The sequence below is a fragment of the Lynx rufus genome, unplaced genomic scaffold (genome assembly GCF_022079265.1).
Source record: "Lynx rufus isolate CCGP_SWC_20201006 ecotype Redwood Valley unplaced genomic scaffold, mLynRuf1.p SCAF_1, whole genome shotgun sequence".
Classification (NCBI taxonomy): Eukaryota; Metazoa; Chordata; class Mammalia; order Carnivora; family Felidae; genus Lynx; species Lynx rufus.
The window spans coordinates 95,141,556-95,163,203 of NW_025814823.1; the positions used below are offsets into that span (position 1 = coordinate 95,141,556).

The 21,648-nt window shown below is 47.7% G+C and overlaps 1 protein-coding gene across 1 annotated transcript in view; it reads right to left on the reverse strand.

The window, feature by feature from the left end:
• SEMA6A (semaphorin 6A) overlaps positions 1 to 13,903 on the reverse strand; it is a 132,376-nt gene extending 118,473 nt beyond the window's left edge. Inside the window, exon 1 of the mRNA XM_047092957.1 lies at positions 13,489 to 13,903. The gene's annotated coding sequence lies outside the window, so the exon portion shown is untranslated. The remainder of the gene's footprint in view (positions 1 to 13,488) is intronic.
• Between the last annotated feature and the right edge of the window lie 7,745 nt (positions 13,904 to 21,648).

Here is a 21,648-nt window from a genome sequence, read left to right on the forward strand (position 1 = left end):
GAAAGCTCCGCCCTCCACAATATCCCACGAGAATTAATTAACCAGCATATTCAACACACTGAACTTCCCCTCGTCACAAATGAGAGGAAACACCTTGTAGAGAAAAGTTGACTTTTGAATAGAAAGCCTTTCCCTGTACTCTGTACATCCCTTTAAAGAGAAAAGTACCCAGTAGATGCTTGCGACCTTTTCTCTTGGCGACCCTGGAAAGCTACTCTCGTTGTTTCTACTCTCTATATCATCAGTAGCTCCCCTCCGCTGAACAAGCCTGGGATCTTGCGTTGACTTTACTTGCACTAAAAGTAAATGCATATTGCACACAATGGGACAACCATCTCAAAAATTATTCTAGATAATCACTACGCTAGAACACAGCACAGCAAATGTGACAAATCCATTTAATTTAGGTAATTTCTCCTTATGATGCTTACAGATCGGTAAGCTTAATTGTAAAAGTTAAGCATTTATAATTCATAAGCACAAATTATGCTAAACTAGATGTGTTATGTGCTATTGGAGTTTTATGTAAGCTACAAAATGATTATTCACACAGAAATTTAATTAATAAGATACTTATAATATAATTAATATATTATATCTAACTTTTATTAGACCCTCTAGTTAAAGTCGAACATAAGTGGCACATTAACATTATAATTCAGCTTCTTGATATCTGTAGTAAAACTCATGACACAGGAAAAAGTACTTTTAACGAAAAGTAAGACCTTTTTCTCTCCCATGCTTACCCTATTCCCTAGTCATTATGTTTAGCACACACTTAACAGGTAGTTTTGGGCAAAGGAAATTTGGTTCACTTGGTCCACTGCCCCCAGCATAGAGTATCTTTCATTTGAAAGAACTCATGACTTAGACTCAGGTCATGATCTCACAGTTCATGAGTTCAAGCCCTGCGTCAGGCTCTATGCCATCAGCTTAGAGCCTGGAGCTTGCTTTGGATTCTGTGTCTCCCTCTCTCTCTGCCCCTCCCTCACACATGTTCTGTCTCTCTCTGTCTCTCTCTCTAAAATAAATAAACATTAAAAAAAATTGAAAAAAAAAAACAACCCTCAAAGTCCCATTCCATCTTGAAAAGGAATGGCCTCTCATCCCCTTAGGAGCCAGTAAATATCATCAATTTTGTTAACTAAATTCCTTTAAAGTTAAAAATGCATCCCCCGAAGATTGAAAGTACTCTGTACCACTTATAAATGTCAGTTGCCCCTCAAGTGATTCTTCTTTCTTTACATGACCATTTTGCAAATGATACAGAATCACATTTTTCATAGAGGAACCTAGCGCGTTTTGCATGGCAACGTAATGGAAGCGTGTTCAAGTCACTGCCGTCTGAAAATGTTCCACCAAAAATAGAGCCTCCAAGGCACTGACGTCTTGGAGGCACAAAAGAAAATCTGTAATCAGAAATCATTAATTAAGGTTAATTAAAGTCCATATTGTATCTGACAGACATTCACACAAAAGTACTGCTTACTTTTCTTTAGGCTGTGTGTGCGATACGATGTCCGTCTGGACACCAAAGAGTAATCACAGTCTCATTATTGTCAAGAGGACAGCAACTTGAATTCACACGAACTCTTCTTCCAAGGAAAAAAAAAAAAGCTTCTGATCGGAAATATTAGTACCACTGTCCTCCCCATCACTATGCCTTTAAGAAAAATTAAAAAAAAAACAACAACAAAACTTACTTGTGAGACTACCGTAAAATGAAGAAGACCTATTTTCTATCCTGCCAAATAATCAGAGGTCCATAATACTGAATTTACAAATGCATGTTTTCTTTGCTTCCCAGAGATAGTGGGAAGGGGAGGGGGAGAAGGGGGGTGCTGATAATTGCGGCCTATGGGTAAGCCAGACCACATGATCAAAATCTGCTGTGACACTTAAAAGCGTTTCTCCACGAGGAATTCTGGTGCCCAGAAGCCTGGTGAAGCCAGTAGCAATTAAGGCCATGTTATCCTTTTAATTTACTTGAAATTATTGGCCTCTAAAATCAATCATTTAGTGTGGTTGGGGAGGGGAGGGGTCAATATAATAGACACGTGCATTAAAAACGCTTGTTGATCTTACTCAAAAATTTTGGCAGGCTGGGACTGGGAAAATTTTAAACGGCTGCTTTGAAGCTCCCACCCTGAAATAAAAACTAGTCATTTTCTAGTAAAGGGGGGGGGGGGGAAAGTGACCAGTTTTCTAGATGAGGGCCATTGGTAAATGAATTCAAGGTTTTCTTCCCGTGAATCTGCCTGGGTTTTTTGTTGGAGGCCCTGCATGTCCTGACTTCAGTGCTGTGTGCCTCAAGTGTGAGATTGTTTTATGTTTTAATCTACAAAGGAATGAAATGGCTTGGCTTGGACTGGTAGGAGTCCTTGAAAGTCCACTTGAGAGATGGGAACCCCAGCATTACGACGCGTACCAGTATCTGTTCCACACGGCCAAATGCACCTAACAAAGGAAAGCTGTGTTCTCCATCACCCACAAAACACATAAATCACTGGGTGTGTGTGTATCTCATTCTTGCAGCAACTTCCTCCTCCCTGTCTTTTCTGGACTCGGTCACCCAATACATACACCACCAGGCAGCTTTTCCTAATCAACCCTGAAGTCACAAACCTAACAACAAAACCCGCCAAAGATGAGAATTCCAGAAAGGAAAAAAAGAAAAAAAAAAAAACTCATGGACTCCAGAGCTGACAGGGCTGTTAGCCCTGTGGGCCAGGGTCGCAAAATACAGCGAAATGATCTCTAGCTCCTCAGGAAGGTGCGTCAAGCCTAAGAAAATCATAAAGGTTAAACCTGAACTTAAAGCACGGACCGTTTCCATCCCCACGCCAAAGCGTGCGGCACTCCTGAGGTCCTTCCGTGTAGTCAGCAAGCTGCAGAGCCCAAACCAAATCATGAACCTGACGTTTTGAGCAAAGCCACGCACACCCTCATTTACCTCCGCACTTGTGAATAGCCTTAACGAAGAGCTCGCACCCTTCGGCTTTCTTGTCGAAAGATGAAAGTGACATCGGCCCCTGGACGGTCATTCCCCCCCCCCCGCCCCCCACCAGGAAGACTGAGCAAGAGGCAGATCCTGGAGTAGATATCAGCTGGATGTGCACATAACAAGGTCCAGAGAGACCTTCTCAGAAGTCGCCTCTTTTAATCCAACACTGAATTATACGAGAGGCGGTTTTCGGTGCTTTCAGAGCACCACAAAGTGCCAAGATAACTGCGAGGCTTGCACGCCCCAGTATATCTCGAACCTTTCCCAAGACACCCCAACACTATCTGAGGCACTGAAACTATGGCAACCGAATAAGAAAGCAGCCTCCATGATTAATAGATGAAGATCCCAGCGACAGTGTCTAGCTAGGGCCATCATTCATGATGCGAGAAGAATTAGCACGGAATCCATCTCGCAGACCACTTACAAGGATCCTTCCTATAAAAAAAAAAAAAAAAAATCCACCTAACTGCCATTCGGCTGCATGCACTCTGGTTTAGAATGCCGCAAACAATTTGGTTTCTATTTCTCACTCCCCATGCGGGGATGGGGATGTTCTCAGTGACTCAGATGCTCACATTTTTGGAATAATGAAAGGCTTAATAGATTGGTTTTCCACCTGGGTATTTGAGGCCTAAGCACAAATGCATTCAAACACCAAAATATGTGAATGAAGTCCTGTGGTTCTCAGGGTAAAAAGGAGGAAAGACAGTTGTTGGATTGTTTGGGTGGGTTGTTTTTTTTTTTTTTTTTTTTTTTTTTTGTGGAAAGCAGTTTTTCATACAGCATTCCGTTTTCAGGAAAGGAACGTTGCCATTCACCAGCTCAATCAGCATTCTCTCAGTTTCCTCGTTGGAGGACAGTAGGAGTCTGGGGGAGGGGGAGGCAAGGGCTGGAGTTGCTGTAATATTAATGAGAAGATGGAAAATATGTTCCTTAAAAGAAGATTCAGGAATAGGAGAAAGGAAAAAAGGACGGAGCCTTCACAGAAAAGCTTGTCTATAAAAGGCTCATCTAACGTCAGGACGTAATTACTATACTCTTCATTTCTTCCCACTTCCTAAAATGTTTACTTTCCAGCGGCATGTTGTCACTGTGTTGAGTGACACAGCCCGTTGTGTTCTAGAAATGCTTCACATCAAATCATGGCAGAGGCTTGGTCTGAAATAACGTTGGCGGGGGCAGAAGGGATAAGAGAGGGGTGAAGAAGCATCAGTTTTTAGAGATCCTTCTAAATTGTTTTAATTGGCGTGGATTCTTTAAATTAAATATTCTACAGATGGCAATTACAGGTTAGTTGGAAACCACCAGAAAGTGCTGAGTCACATTAAATGAAAGCCTCTAAGGTCTAAGGGCTGTGTGTGGAAATACCTGTCTAACAGTTCTTTCAAAGCAGCAGCCATCACACTTGCTGCTGGAAAGGGCCTGGCCCTTCGGTCTTTGGGGTGTGTTAATTGTGGATTTATTTCATTGTCTTGACATCCTCTTTCCACGTACAAAGTTTAAGAGACAATTTTTTTTTTTCTCCTCGACGAAAATAACTAATTGTAAGCCATGGAGGGAGTCTTGCTTCTCCTGGGTGGAGAGGGACACCATCAGGGAATTGTGATAGTACCAGTTTCTTGCCCCTGTCCCTGTGCCTTTTAGAGGTGCAGCTGAGAAGTATCGTCTGAATCAAATGTCAGAGGATATGGCAGTATACCAGTCAGTACAATAAATGCTGTCTCTCTTGGGGTCGGCCATCTGCTCCATTTGGTGGGGACGGTAGTGGTTTGCTTCTGCACGGAGACTCCTGCTCTCCCAAGCGTAGTTCACGCGTGGCGAGAGAAGAGTGACACGGCAAGTGTATGGCCACCAGGAAGGCAGTCTGGGAGAAGTCCCAGCCACCGCCTCTTGGAACACTCAGCGGGGAGACAAGCCTCTCTCCTATGACAGGTATGGCCCTTGGGGTCAATTCAGCTCATCCCTGAACCGACATTATGGGCTGCTCTTGGATTCTTTAGTTGTATGCAGGTTGTGTATTTTATTTTTCAATGTTGGGAAGTGAAGGCTATCATATTTAAAAAAAGAAAACTAGCCATCCTTTGGGCTCTTATGTGATATAAAGTCTTGTGCTGCCTGCTAGGGTTTTATTTGTGTAATGTCTTTTCTTCCGTGTTTTTGGTGTGATATTTCAACATTGAAAGTTAGGAAAAGGATCACGACTCCTCTTCTGGTGCAAATGACCCTTTCACACGCTTCCCAGCTTAAAACCCTTGTCCCTGTGGCCAACTCACAGTGTGAATGTTCATTTCTAGTCCAAAGGCTGTTTCCTTTGCATCATCTCTGTCTGCTGCACTTTTGTGGCCATTTCCTTTGTACTGTCCCACCAGGGTACTCTCCATGACTACCGTCACCGAGAAAATCATAACATCTAGTATTTAAAGAGCATGTATCGTGTGCCAGGCATTGTGCTGTGAATTTTACAGATGTTATATTTCCTCTTCTTAGCATCATACCAGCATCTTACAGACAGAAACTGAGGCAGAGACGTAACTGGTTCAAAGTCACGCTCTTTGTAAATGGCCAAAAATGGGATGCGGATCCCGGTGTGTCATGTGTGCCTAAGAAGCGTGGCCTCTGCAGTGCCCCTTTACCTGCCCACTGCCTTCCCCTGACAGTCCCTCCACATTTATAAATTGTATGTCACAAAATCGTAATGAGTTCTCCCCTGTTACAGCAAGGATCAAAACTCCTCTCCTACTACCCTTGGTTCACCCTGACATGTCTGTTCTACATTAATGCTTACATTGACATGAACTATTTTAGGACTTACCTCAGCAAAAACAATGCTCTTACTTTTTATAATGCCTGGCAGAGTGCCACCCCCCGACCTTGCCCGATTTAATGGTCACACTGAAAGCTTTCATTACTCCAGGCGGTTGGCATTCTCATTAATAGGGCTGCTATACATGCTCTATGTAGACTGTGAATTTTCAGTGAACTTGAGGATCTTATTTAATTTCATAATGTGGTTTATGCTAAAATGTGACATCAACAGCATATAATCTTTTATGGTTTAGAAGACGATGAAGCAAGGTCTCTGCTAGGCTGGAGGCGGGAAGGTCTGGGCTGGGGAGAAGGGAATTAGCATCAGACTTCTCAAGTTTCCAGAGCACATTTCATATTTTACCAAAAACGTTCACATTTGTGACTTCATGTTATCTTCCTAGCAGTCGTAGAAGGTAGGAAGCACAGGTTTACTATCCGCAATTTTTATTTAAAATACTGCAGCTCTCGGGGCACCTGGGTGGCTCAGTCGGTTAAGCATCTGACTTTGGCTCAGGTCACGATCTCACAGTTCACGAGTTCGAGCCCCACATCGGGCTCTGTGCTGACAGCTCAGAGCCTGGAGCCTGCTTCCGATTCTGTGTCTCCCTCTCTCTCTGCCCCTCACCCACTCACACTCTGTCTCTCTGTGTGTCTCAAAAATGAATACATATTTTTAAAAAATTAAGAAATAAAAATTAAATAAAGTACTGCAGCTCTGGGGAGGTTAAATGGCTTGTCCAAGGTAGGAAGAGTCTTGAACCCAGGACATGCGACTCCAAGTGCAAGACCCTTAACAACAGTTATCACTGTACTAGTAGAAGTACGGGGCAGAAATGTGGGTTCGATAGCAGACCATTTCCTCCTGTTAGAAAGGTGAATTTTCAAAAGTACTACTAGCAAACTCCAGAAAAGCAAGACAGTTCTGTGGCCAGTGGTTAGAATGCCGACCAAATGAGGCCAAAGTCAAAAGCTCAATCCCCACAAGTGCTGGCTGTCTTCCTAGCTCTGTTTCTTGGCAAGTTGCTTTTTTACCTAACTCAGATTCCCTCCAGCTTCACCCAGGTGTCCCACAGATGTGTGCTCTTGGCCACAGAGGGGACTGGGTGAGAGTGTGGGAATGAGCAGGCTCCAGTCCGTCACCAAGACTGGGAAAACAACCCACAGTGAATGCTCCACTAATGGTGCATGAGACATATCACCTGTGTGCATGGAAGACTGTGTTATACACTCACTCACTCACATATGCAGGAAGTATTCCACTGGATGAAAACATAAGAAAGGAAAACAAGAGCAGACAAAAGAGGTAAAGACTAGTGTTTGCAAAAAGATGCACCTTGTACTGATTCATCAATGAGTTGATTCAGCTCATCTCATGAATGGCCTATGATGTGCCAGGCACGGGTTTTAGGTGTTGGAGATACAGCAGTGAACAACACATGAAAAGTCTTTCCTCATGGCCTTGCATTCGAGTGGGAGACAGAAAAAACATATAGTCTGTCAGGCTGTAAAAAGTGAGAAGGGAAACAAGTGAGGCAGTCCAGGGAGGTAGGGAGTCTTGGGGGAAAGGGTGAAGTAAATAAGGTGATCAGAAAAGGCTTCACTGTGAAAGTGACATTTGCACAGAGACCTAAGGATATGAGGAGACAATCACACAGCTGTCTGGGGAAAGAATCATCCAAAGCCATGGAAGAGCAAGTGTGAAGACCACGCAAAGGACCCTGAAGACGATCCAGCAATGGCACTACTAGGGACTTACCTAAAGGCTACAAAAATACAAATTCAGAGGGGCATGTGCCCCCCAATGTTTACAGCAGCATTATCAACAATAGCCAAACCATGGGGAGAGACCAAATGTCCACTGACTGATGAATGGATAAAGAAGATGTTGTGTATGTATGTGTGTGTATATACATACAATGGAATATACACACATACATACAATGGAATATTACTCAACCACCAAAAAGAATGAAATCTTGCCATTTGCAAGGACATGGATGGAACTAGAGTATATTATGCTAAGTGAAATAAGTCAGAGAAAGATAAATATGATTTATTCACATGTGGAATTTAAGAAACAGAACAGATGAACATTAGGAAGGCAGGAAAGAGCAGAAAGGGAAACAAAACACAAGAGGCTCTTAAACGATAGAGAACAGACTGAGGGCTGCTGGAAGGAGGTGGGTGGGGAAGGGGCATCAAGGAAGGCACTTGTTGGGATGAGCACCGGGTGTTGTATGTTAGTGATGAATCACTGAATTCTACTCCTGAAACCAATATTGCCCTGTATGTTAACTAAAATCTAAATAAAAAAAAAAAAAAGGACCATAAAGAGAGCATGCCTGGCATATTCACATAGCCCCAAAGGGGGGGGGGTTAGAGAGGTGGGGATCAGAGCACAGACATGTAGGGCCACAAAGGCCATAGGACACACTTTGGCTTCTGCTGGAATGAGATGGGAAAGCATTTGAGCAAAACTGATCTCATCTGGCTTCGATTTTTTTTCTTTAAAGTTTATTTATTTTGAGAGAGACAGAGACAGCATGAGTGGGGGAGGGTCGGAGACAGGAGACAAGAGCATCCCAGGCAGGCTCCACACCGACAGCTCAGAGCTCGATGCAGGGCTGGAACCCATGGAACCCCAAGATCATGTGACCTGAGCAGAAACCAAGAGTCACCTCCTAACTGACTGAGCCACCCAGGCGCCCTCTGGCTTCAAGTTTTTAAAAAGTCACTTTGGCTGCTGTGTTGAGAAACGACTGTAGGGGGGCAGGAGCAGAGCAGGGAGACTGGTTGCAGGCTGGCACAGTAAAGCAGCAGGAGAGAACACTGACTTGGCTACTCTGAGGGCCACAGAGGTAGGAGATCTGGAGGAAGTCCTCAGGCATTCTGAAGGAGGGGTCAGCAGCCTTGCAGGCGGAGCGGCTGTGATGACAGAAGAGAAGAGAAGAGTGGAGGATATAACTGTTAAGTGGTTACATGAAAGCAGCTCTAACAGTTACCAAGATGGAGAAGATGATAATAAGAAAAGCATATTTGGGGGGGAAGATCCAGAATCGGGTGTTCTAAACATGTTAGGTGGGAGATACCTATTGGATCCAAGAAGAGCTACCTAACTTTTGGCATTTACTACTTGAGAGACCCAAGAGAGAGAGGTCCCGGCTGAAGACGTGACTTGGGAAACATCCGAATACTGATCCTTTTATGGGGCACTCTCCATTACTGCAATTAGAATGACTCTAATCGAAAGGTTTTGCAAGAACTCACCTGCTTCACAAAGCAGGGTGCCCTTGGGTATATACTCCACTGTCATAGTCCCATGCTGAGGAGCCTGTACTGCCTCCTCCCCTTGACGTTTGTGTGGTGTGACATCTTACTTGCCCATTTCAGAGGGATTAAATGCCTCCCGCCCTCCCCTACCTTACCACATCCCCAAGAGGCAACCGCGAGGTTGCCAGCAGAGCATAGCTCAGTGGATGAGAAAAGCCTTCCCTGTGGAGTAGAAATATCTCAGAGGTGACTTGGCTCTGGGGTACCTCAAGAGAGTAGGGGGACACTGATGCGGGAGGGCACGGCAGGATGTTTCCAGGCTCCGCCTTCCTCCGGACACGTGAACCTCCAGGCACACCCGCTGTAGGAGGAGGACAATAAATGGTCTAAACCTGGGGCGGGGGAGGGGGGAAACCATACAGAGATCCGTGCAGCCTCTCTCTGGCTTTACGTACTGCTGCAAACGGCAGATGCTTAATTAAAGCCTTTGCAATTAGTTTGGCTTGTTCCGTGATTCCTTTCTGCAAACAAATAGGATGGGGAGAATATATTCGCTTTTGGCAATCTAGTTCCAAAAAACTTCTTTTCCCATGATCACTCTTTTGTCCTCCTCGGAAAAGAGCTGAACCACTCCGTACACATAGTAAAGAATCCGACTTACCTCCTCGTTCAAAACAGTATTTTTCCTTCCATTTCATATGGGAGTGCAATTACCCGTTTGCTTTTAAAGCATGAGTATTTATTTTGAATTTAATACAAGTTCTTAATTTGGGTGTCTTATTTTTATTCAGGGAAGATAACAGTCTTCCTAATTCTTGCCATCCTTCTGATTCAACATACTAAGCAATGTTATCCGCCTACTCAAAATGCAAATGCTATATTTTTTTAATGATGGGAAAAGCATTCACTAGACTTGGAAAGAACTTGAGGGCTGTGTGTTTGTGTATGTGTGTCACTGTGTGGGTAAATAAAGAGTTGCACTTATTGCCACTTGATAATAACCACTTATTTGAAGCCACGGGGACGGGGGGGGGGGGCGGGGAGGGGGTACCAGGTCCACTCTAAGTGGAGAAATGTGAATCATGTGTGGCTATTTCTTTCATTGATTTACCTATTCAACATTTGAGTGTCTATATGCCAGTTCTTAGGAATTTTTAGCCTATTTAAATGTAGATGTTGTATGCAATCAATACATTCTGCAGATGGCTCCTGAGACCATGATTTTGGGTGTCTGCTGAAAATTTACATATGTGGATTACATGCATTATTGAAGAGTGTGGCCCATCTCCACAGGGGGATAGTTGCAAAACATAACACGCTTTGGGAAGACTGTAAGTAAGAAACAGGAGCTACAATGCATCTTTATATCAAATTGGTAAAAGACAACCCAGAAATGAGGTTTTAAGACTGATATTCCATTCTTTTCTGCTTTCGGATTGTTTGGCAAAGTGCCTCATTCAAGAATATCCTAGAACCGGGGCGCCTGGGTGGCTCAGTCGGTTGAACATCCAACTTCGGCTCAGGTCATGATCTCGCGGTTCGTAAGTTCGAGTCCCGCATTGAGCTCTGTGCTGACAGCTCAGAGCCTGGAGCCTGCTTCGGATTCTGTGTCTCCCTCTCACTTCCCCTCCTCTGCTCATGCTCTGTCTCTCAACAATAAATAAGCATTAACAAAAAATTTTAAGAATATCCTAGAACCAAAATAATAATATGGGGTGGGGGTTACTCAAGTTTCAAATAAAAGTTACCAGGTAAACAAGCATGGGGAAACCAAATTGAAATAGTGCAATTATTTTTTAACAGATAGTTTTAGGTTAATAGGTGGAGACACTGGCCTGCCACTGCTTTTAAGGTTAGGTTAATAATTAACTTTGGTGCCTGGAGTAGTTTAATCAAAGCTTACTGTAAATCATAAAACTCCATGCAGACTAAACAGGGTATTAAAAAAATAAAACATATAAAATGCTTGCCATCTTGACCTCTGGTAGCCACTTGGAGGAGGTGTAAAAATACGATATTTTCATTCAGAATCGGGGACAGGCATCTTTACTTTTGGGGAAAAGGCCTAAATAAAGGATTCATGTGTCAGGAACCAACAGTCTTTCCCCTGCCATCAGAGAGGACTTGACGCCCCAGAAATATGTCCAAAGGAAGGCCGACAATTACCAGGATTAGAGGAGGCAGAGGCACTGACCTTCCTACCCCGGAAAGACTTAACAACCAGCGCTGGGGGGCATTACATAGCTTTCCTGAGACCTGCTGGCAGAACGCCGCCGCCGCCGCAACAGGGTGAAACATCTTTTCAGATTTGAGGCAAAGAAAGTTGTGCGTACAAGTGCAAGCATCTGCGTGTGTGTGTGTGTGTGTGTGTGTGTGTCCGCGCACGCGTGTGTTTTAAACCTTTCATGGATCCCATTCAGCAAGTAGCAACTTGATTTCCATCCAGCGGAAGCAGAAAGCGATCCCCCCGTGGCAGTAACTGGCCACCGCATTCTCAAAGCAGCCAGCCACCTTTCTCCCAAGGACCGACTCGGAAGGGACGTTGGAGCTGCCCACTGCCGATACAGGCCGGAGGCCGCGGCTGCAAGTGCTTGCCTTGGCTGTGAAGACAGCAGTTCCTCCCCCGCTCCATGAACACCTGGCTCCCGTCTCCGCTCCTCCCTGGAAACCCGCCGCCGGCTGGAAAACTGCGCGTGGCACGGGGTGGGGGGCGGTGAGGGGGGCTGGGGATGCTGCACTTGGAACTGGTACTTACAAGCCAGCGAGTCCGGGCTCCTGCCCACAGGCCACCCGTGCGTCAGCCGCTGTCCAGTGGCCGCACCAGCATCCTAAACCCTCCCCCTTAACTTCCCGCCCCCCACCCTTCCTCGACTGGTCCAGCTAGTGCAGCGCGGAGACCCTGACCAAACTGCGCACGGTGGGCGCCACTGTCTGTGGGCCAGCACCTAACTCCCCGCATCCTGGGCGGTCCACCCGCTTCCCTCCGGGTTCGGTTTCCCGCGGACTGCACAAGCTGAGCCCCAATCCTGTCGTGCCCGCCACCCCTGGCTTTCAGAGAAACTTTCCAGAAGCGCCTGGTCGGGTGACCCCGCGGTGGAAAAGGAGGCGGCGCCGGGCGGAGGGGAGTCGAGGGAGCGGGAAAGACAGCCGAATCCTGTTTCCTTTCGCGAAACGCACAAGTTCGGGACTGCTCCCTGGCTCCCCCTTTACCACTCGGGTCGTGGGAGGAGGGAGCGGACCTCAGGATCCTGCTTTGCACCGTGTGCCACAGTGGGGAGCTGAGAAAAAAGAATCTGGAGAAGAGACACTTTCCACCCCAGCAGGGTCTTACAGGGTGGGTGGGCACTGTCGGGCTAGCTCCTGAGCGCCCCACTGTCCGCGAGGGAGCTCTCTAGGACGCAGCGAGTAGTTCGGACCTCCAGAACCGGTGGCCTGGGCAGAGCCCTGGTCTGGGTAGCAAGCTCTGGGTCATCTATTGCCAAGTCTTCCCACCCTTCCCCCTCAGGGACAACTCCTTTCCCTAGAGAGACCTCGTGGATTTTGGAGGAGAGCGCAGCGGCCGCTAAGCCCCGGCGTGGCGGGCTCGGTGCTGGAGGGGGACGCAGCCACGACAGATGCTGTCCTCGCCCGGCCAGAAGGGAGCTACAGCGGGGGACAGAACCCAGGGCGGGGGGCGCCGCGCCACACCGGGAGGAGACCGTTCCTGGGCACTCTCACTCGAGCAAACAAAGCCCGGAACCTCTGGTGCCAGCGGCCACGAAAGCCGGGATGTCACCAAGTGGCAGGGCGCACGGGTACCAGGGCCATTACAAGTTTCCCCGCACTCCACAAAGCCCAGCCCAGACCCCGGGCGGACAACAAAAGATTCTCTTCGCTTTCCCACCGTCTCTGCGGAACCCCTTCTCCCACCCCAGAACCCAAACCTGGTGCTGGGCGAAAACAGCGCTCTGCTGCCCAGCGTTCGCCAGCCCTCGAGGGCAGAACCCCTTCCCCAGCCTTTGCACCAGGACTGGGAGCTTCTGAAAATCCCACTCTCTCGGGGCCTCTCTGCTGCCCGTTGGCCAGAAAGTGAGGACGAGCCCTGGGTCCTGTACGCACATCCCCCAGCCAGGCAGCACCGCGCGGTCGCGGTCCCGGGCGGCGCCGGGCGTGTGCGCGGCGCGGGTGGGGAAGCTCGCAACACGGAGCCGGGCGGTCTCCCCAGCACAGGGCGGAGAGGAGCGGGCCGGGCTCACGATTGCTCCCCAAGGGCCCGGCAACGCACGGGAGACAGACACCAGACAAAATAAAACGCAGCTACCACAAAGCCGACAGCGCGTGCCGGCCGGCCGCGGCCCCGGGACCCGCTGGCCGGAGGCGAGCCGCCCGGAGAGGTGGGGCGCGCCGGGGCGCCCCAGCCGTACCTTTTCGGTGCATCGACGGGCAGGCGGCCGGGGCTCGGAGCGCGCTGGTACAGCGAGTATCCCATTTAGTAATCCATTATCGAGGAGATCTCTCCGGGCCGCAAGCTGCGCTCTCTCCTTTGCAAGCCTTTGTCATTCCTACATGTGTGCTTGTCTCTTTGGGGGTAACAGTCGCGGCGACTACTTTCTGGGATGCAAACGCGCTGTGTTCATCTCCAATGACAGGCGCAGAAGGGGAGAGGAAAAAAGAAAGAAAGAAAAACCAACAAGGAAGGAGTGAATGTTCAAGAAAGTCTTCTCCAGGTCCAAATTCCACTTGGATTCCACTCCGGTGAGTCCCTTCGGTGGTGTCTGCGCGGATTAACAAGTCATTTCAGGGTGGGGGGCGGGGTGGGGGCTGGGGCAGGGGGCACGCTGTAGCCCCGCTCGGCGACCGCGAGGGCTGTGCCGCGGGTGTGGCGACGCTGGCCGCTACCGCCGCTCCTAAGCGGGCATCGCGGGCGGTCGGCCCCGCGGAGAAGCGCCGCTACTGCGTCCCGAGCGCCTGGGCAGCCGAGTGCGCGGGGAGCGGAGTTGGCTGCAGCCTCACCCGGTGCCGCTCACTACTCCTCTGTCACTGGAGAGGCCGCGGCTCCCGGGCGGAGCCAAGTCCCGGACTGGATTGCGCAGAGCGGACTCTCCTCCCGCAACCCCGCCTCCTTTGGCTGGCGTCTTCTCCGACCCAAAGGAGGGCTGTGGTGTTTGTGTGTGAATGTGAGTGAGCGTGGCCGAGAGGGGGAGAACCTACGCGGCGTGGCTGCAGGTGGAGCCTTGCACCGACTGGTCAGCGAGGCTTCCTTCCACCACGGTTCCCGGCCCCGCCGCGCGGTGGGTGGAGGTCCCCGTGGGATTGACTCGGGCTGGAGCCCGCCCCTGCTTCCCCCACCCCCGCATCTCCGCTAGCAAAGAAGAAGAAGAAGGAGACAAAAAAAAAAAAAAAAAAAATCCCGGACAGCATTGCTGAGCCCTGCCAAATCAGAAAAATAAATAAAAATAGACGTAGTGCAGGAGCGAGTTACAAGAAAGGATCTGTTCATCGATTTTCTTAAATGGAAAAGTTTTAAAGGATGAGGGTAAGTGAACGATGAGCCTTTCTAATTCTGATTACTGTATCAAGAGGTAGATTCCAGAAGTGACGCGCCCAGATGAATTGGATGAAAGCCGATGCGGTTAAAAACACACACATCGAAGATACGAACATTGCTGTTAGTTAACGCGCATACAACATGTTAATAAAGCATGTTAAGTAAGCACGTAAACTGTAGTACAAAGAATGGTGTCACCAACGACAGCCACAGTCCGTTTTGAAACTTAGAAAGTGTGTGGACTGTCCTTGGAAATGTAAGTAAACTTCAGAAAGACGACGCAGACAATCCCAGTGAGAATCCAACAGCTTCGTGCGAGAAGTAAATCGCAACTTCTTACACGGCGCTATTGTTACGATCACACCAAGAATGGCAGGCGCAGCCCTCCTCCACCGCGTGAACTTGCGGTCGCCAAAAAGCTTCGCAGTTACAGGTTTATGCCAACTAGTCAGGCCACACCGTGTCCCCCTCCCCCGGGCCCCTGCTCGCTCCCCGCCGCGCCCGCACGCCCCGCTAACCACTGCGCGAGGTGGCCGCGGTTCCCCAGTGGGCTTCGCAGATGGTGCGGACTGGAGCCACCGCCTTTAAAGAAAGTAGCACTGGGCCACCAAGCAGTTCTCGAAGCAAAATTTCCCAGTCATGGGGTCGGCCGTGAAAAGCGCTGGGAGGAGGATCAGGGTCCCAGTTGCCCTTAGGCCGAGTGACCTCCCTCCAATAAAATGTATTAGAAACTGTACCTGTTCCCTAATGGGGACGAGGGCCCACGTTCTTTTTTCTACTGTTTCTGCTGGGAACGCAAGTTACGCACAGACATCTGCTCTTGAGGACTCACGAAGAATAAACGCACATGCGACAACACCCTGTATGTACCATATTTTTCTTGTCTACAAACCACCTGGAAAAGGTGGCCAGAACGGTGAGGCAGTCACAGTCTCTGCTGTTCGCCAGAGCTGCCAGCAGGGGCCGCTATCCCCACCTTAAGCAAAAGCCACAGATCCCTGGTGGCGGGGGGCGCGGTCCTAGGTGCGCGCGCAGCCCCCGCAGCACCGGAGCCGGCTCCCGGAGAGGGCACGGGGGCGTGGGGGCTGGCGGGCTGGGCTGCGCCCTCCCGCCGCGCGGGTCTCTGGGATCCGGTCCGGACTGGGGGAAGTGCCCTGGCGGGCCGGGCCGGCTCGATCCTCGGCGGCGCTGTTTAACGCCCTGATTTCGGCTGGTGACGGCAGGACCACTGCCAAACGGGTCTTGGAGCTGGTCCGTGCGCCCTTCCCCCTCCGCCCCACCCCCGGCGCTCCCCCTCAGCCCCTAGGTCGAGACCAAGAGGTCCCAGGGGGTTCTCCTCCAACACCTCCACCCCGCCGGGATCCTTGAGGCCCCTTCTTTGCTCCCTGCCGCTGCTTTACATGCTAATTGTGTCTGGGAAAAAAGTTCTTTAATTGGCAGAATTAGGCAGAGCAAACGAATTGTTTCACAGGCTGAACCGAATTAATTCCGGGTTTAGCTTCTTTCCTGGGAGAAACAAACAATTAAGCTGTCTTGTTTGCTTTATGGATATATTGGAAATGCCCCACATCGAGTTTCAGGATGTGTTTTTAAAGGGAAATTATTTCCATTATTAATACTTGCATGTTTAATTTGCAGTAAATTTGAGCCAAGAAGGGACAGATTAAATTTACCTAATTTTAAATTACGGAACACAAGAAGAAAAGAGTTGGAGTTAACTTTCACCGGGCTAAGAAATGCCACCCAGGACCATCCTGGCAATTGCTAGATCCCGAGGTTTCACCATCCAGTGAGGCCCCCATCTGTCCTGGCAAGGGGACCCCTGCCAGGGGAAAGACGCTCCTGGAGCTGGAAGACATGGAGGTGGGCTGTGCTTAACATTACTTAACAGCTGGTGACCTTGGGCAGGTCGCTCAGCTCCCAGAAGCCCCAGTGGACTCCCCTGTGTCCCCTGGACTCACTTCCCAGAGATTGTATGGATTAAATGAGATGGTGAGCGTAAGCCACAAGTCTAGGGCCTGGTACGCACCGTGCTGTAAAGGTTCGCTTTAGCGTCGCTGTCATCCTTATCATCGTCGTAGGCGTCAGTCAGATGGAAGCACCAGGGAAAGGGGAGGCTTGTTGTGTGTCAGTGCTGGGGACTACCCCTAACAACTCTTCTGTAAATGCGTCTGTGATGATAACACCTGCTCCCGCCCCCCCCCCACATCACCTGAAAAGAGTGTGGAGGGCGTTTACAAAGGTAGGCTCACACAGGGATCCTTTGAAAGACCACGTCTAGTTATTTCGCCAGAAACTCTGCTTGAAGACGAAAAGCAGAGTTCTCTTGAGAGAAGAGGGGTCTGTTGGTGCTTAGCGTTCACCTTCTTGTGGGTATCCATTCCTGAGGGACCCGTGGGGAGTGCTGTTTGTATGTTCAGGCCAATATCAATCATAATCAAGAAACCCCTCTCTCTGCAATCCCTTCTCCAAAGTTCCCTCCAACCCCCTGCTTTAAATCAACAGTTTGAAAATCCATTTGTACGTTAGAATTACTGGTGAGCTTTTAAATGACACAAATACCTAGGCTCCAGAGATTCTGAATTATCAGGAGGGGGGAGGGTAGGACCTGTGCATGGTTATTTTCTTCCAAGCTCCTAGATGATTCTCAGTGTGTAACTGTGGATGAGAACCACCATCGCAATGAATCTCATCTGTGTCCTAGAGTCCTGCTCTTCCCTGGCCTTTTCTGGTGGGGCTGTTTATTTTTCCTCTTGCCCATTTATCCTGGTGTTGGGAAGTGAAGTCAGTGGCTTCTTGGATCATTTCTCCTTCTCGCTAAAACTCCTAGAGCTTTGGAGGCTGTGTTCTACAAATACACTGATGATGTCTGTTGTCCGCAGACCTCATTGTATGCCAGTTTTCAATGACTTAGCGCCAGGCTACATGTTTCCCTATCTGTTCCTCCACTTGTCACCATTCCTGGAAGTGTTAGGGTCCACCTAGCCGCTAACCCTCTGTTTCCTCGGCTTCTTGCATTCTGCATGTACATTCTTCTTTTCCCTCAGTCTCGGGTTTGTTATCAAAAAAGGCTCCATTAAATCGCTAATTCAGAGCTCTCACTCCAGACATAGCTTTCTCTCATCACTTGCATGCTCTCTGCACAGCTCTGATTTCTGGAAGACCTACAAACTGTTGGTCCTGCCACTCGCAGTCTGTCTGTCTGTCCATCCATCCATCTAGCCATCTAGCCATACATCCCTCTGTCTGTCCATTCCTCTGTCCATCCATCCATCCATCATCCATCCATCCCTCCTTCTATCCATCTCTCTGCCCATCTGTCCATCCATCTATCCATCCATTCCTCTGTCCATGCAGCCAGCCAGACATCCCTCCCTCCATCTGTCCGTCCCTCCAGCCAGCATCCAGCCAGCCATCTGTCTGTCCTTCTTTCATTTCCCTCTCCAGCCAACAGAGCTTTGTAATAATGGTCTCTCTTAGCAAGCACTTTCAGCTTCCTTGAAAACCAAACTGTCTTTTGGTCACCCCCATCTGACTAAGAACCAATTCTGAATTATGTAAATATCAGCCTTCTTTGCCCTCACCCTAGGCAGCTGAAGCCCCATAGAGCGAAATTTCAGTTATCAACCTCAGTTGGTTGGGCACTGCCTCACCATCATCTTCCCTTTTCCTCATTAGACTCTAACTTTCTCCGTGTAACCAGATGTTTTCACCTTGGTGCCTCCTACTTCCCTGAAAACAGTCTATCACATGGGAACTTTCTGCCTCTGTACTCCTTATTTCCTCTACATCTCCTCCTATGGGGGAGCTGGTGCCTCTCCTCCAGTCTGAGACCAGTCCCTCCACCTGTTCGATCCCTTACACTTAGGAATTCTTTGCTGTCTCTCCGCCTCGCCTGGATCTCTCCATCAGCAGGTCACCGAGCTTTCCTGTCTTAGTCTTAGAAACAAGCCTCCCTAGGGGGCACCTGGGTGGCTCCGTTGGCCGAGCATCTGACTCTTGATTCCTGCTGAGGTCATGATCTCGCAGTTTGTGAGTTTGAGCCCCGCATTGGGCTCTGCACTGATAGCATGAAGCCTGCTTTGGATTCTCTCTCCTTCTCTCAAAATAGGTAAATAAACAATATGCCCCTTCCCTCCTTGTGCACAAGTGCTCTCTCTCTTCTCTCTCAAATAAATAAATAAACATTAAAAAAAAAACATGGTGTATAAAGCTTCACTTCTGTATTAGTCCACACTGTATCTATCTCCCTCTACTTCTTCATAGGCAACATTTCTGCAACCCCATAGTTCATTTTCTAGCTTTTACATATACCTTATGTACCCAGAACCAATCTACAGCAATCTTTTTGGTGGTTCCCCCCTCCCCCAATTAACATAAATAAAGTCATATGTACTCTTGTCCTGGAATTCATCCTCCAAACTGTAGCTGAAGTGACCTTTGAAAGATGAATATCTGATCCCATCAGTCCCCTGCTTAAAATACTGTTTGCTATCCCCAAACCTCCATAGGGCCTTCAAGGCTGTGCACGATTTGGTTATTGCCCACCTCTCTGGTCTCTTCTCTCTGCCATGCTGCCTTCCATGTTTTTCCTCCGAAATGTTGCCCTGTGCTCCTTTGTAACCACAGACCTGCCCACGTGCTTCTGCCTGGAATACCACCATCTCCCTCTTTCACTTCTTTACCTGGTTAGCCTATACTCATCCTTCAAATGTCCACCCAAACACCCTTGCATCAAGGAAGACTTCTCTGATGTTCTAGAATACATCCTACCCCTCCATTATGTGTTCAAAGTACCGTGCCATCTTAGCCCACGTATCACAGCTGGAAATAACTGTCGGTGCAATTGCGTGTTTGGATGCTTGTCTTTTTGTGTTAGAGCAGAAGCTCCTTTGAATCCTGGGACTCCACCTCTTTTGTTTCTCTTGTACCTCCAGGGTCTGGAAGAGAATAAGGGCTTGCCCACAAAAGAGAGGTGCATTTGAAGGATTCAGTAGGGATAAAAATAGATTTTTTTTTTTTTGGTGGGATAGAATCATTTAAAAATGGAAATAAAAACACACAACTTTCTAGTTGTTTTGAGCTTCCACTTTATTTGTTTGTTTATTTACTTATTTATTTATATGGTTATTTTTGTGACACACACACACACACACACACACACACAGAACCCGAAGCAGGCTCCAGGCTCCGAGCTGTCAGCACAGAGCCCGACACGGGGTTCAAATCAGGAACTGTGAGATCCTGACCCTAGCCGAAGTCAGAGGCTTAACCGACCCAGCCACCCAGGTGCCCTTTGAGTCTCCACTTCTAACGATGAACAAAAAACTAGGCTTTGCCCCAACATAGAACTTCTCATGTGTAGCGTCTGATTTCTTTCTCGAATGAGGAATAAAGGATTTACGGATGGAAGTGATACATAAATAACCACAATGACCAAACAAGATGCTTGAAAATGAAAATACACGGCAATGCAAGTAGAAGCGATAACTCTGAAAGACCCGTAGAAGGAGAGAAAATGCAGTTAGAATCCACCGGGAACACTGTTCAGCATCTCCAAGGCCCGTTCTCCCAGCAAGCCAGAGCGTGCTAACAGTGATTTACTGTCTGCCCCTCCATGAATAGCTTCACGGGTGGTGCCCTCTCTGGGGGTAACAATCACTCCACTATACCACAGTGATGCCGGGGCTCCATTCACTTCTGATATCAAATTATTGTTTGGGAAATGAGGAGACTGGTAGATTAGAAATAAGGTAATGAATGAACAATAAATGTTAAGTAAACCAGCACTCCATTCCCTCCCCCCACCCCGCCAAAGCCCTTTACGTTTAATTGAAGTCTTTGGTTATGTAATACAGAGCCAGGGCTGTCTCTGGCCTTGTTTTCATCTTGCTGTTGCAACGTAACTGCACTCAATTGTCCTTCTTGCTAACGTTTAGACTGAAAAATATCTACTTGGATAAAAGTGTGTTTAAAAACGCAGTTACCGAAACGTAATGTATACCTCTCGTAACCAGATAAACCAGATGATTCAGCACCACTTTGGAATTTGCTATTTGGCCAGAAGAATGATGAAAAGCAAAATATAACTTTTTTGGGGGCGGAGAACTGTTTTCAAGGCCTTTGCTTCCAGGTAGTGGAAGGCGGCTGGAAGAGGGAATTGTTCTGGCCCATGTTTAAATATAAAATTAGGCTTCCAAATTTGTTCCAAATCTAGGTTTTAGATTATGTGAGAAAACACTGTACTGATATCAACTGAAAGCCTTTTTCCAGGCTGTTTAGGATGAATGTGTATTTAAGAGTAATTTTATAACCAGAGAAATGGAGACAACTGAGGGTGTTTTGTTTGCTCTGACTTTAAAACAGAAGACAGCTGTTTTAAACATCTACATTGAGGCTGGATAATTGCGGACAATGAAAGTATACTTAAAACATGATATGTTTGGATCTGAAGTAGATTTTTTAATGAAGTATAAAAAAATAACGTCATTAAATATAAAGCTATCCTCTGAAAACTCCCCTGTACAGGTTAATTATGAAACATAAAAATCATTTCCTAGTGTCTCACCCTGACGGTGGATTTTGTACCTCGGCAGGTCTCTAGTTAATAGTCCCATAAAACATTGACGATGCTTAACGAGCTGGATTTAAGAATGTTTGCGGAGGCAACTCGAAGGTTGAAATGAGCTTAAATATTACATTTTGAAAGAAATAATGTGTTCTTCGGTACTTCCTGAAAGTTTTAGATCATTTGCTATTTTTTAATGCTCAGTTTGTACTTGACCAAAATTTAAGTGGAACAATTGGTGTCACTCTCCTTGTAAAGTGAACCTTCTTAAATAGTTTATTCATAACCAGCTACTGATTAATACAAACTAGAATGCTGTGTTTTTACGTTTGAACTGAAAACCCACATGCCTGTTTTCTTAAGAGGTCCTGTGTCATGAGCTATTATTAAGACTCTTATGAAAACACACATTCATTTCCTCATAATTTCTTTCTTTTCCATGCTTCAAAGCAATGGAGACATTTCCTT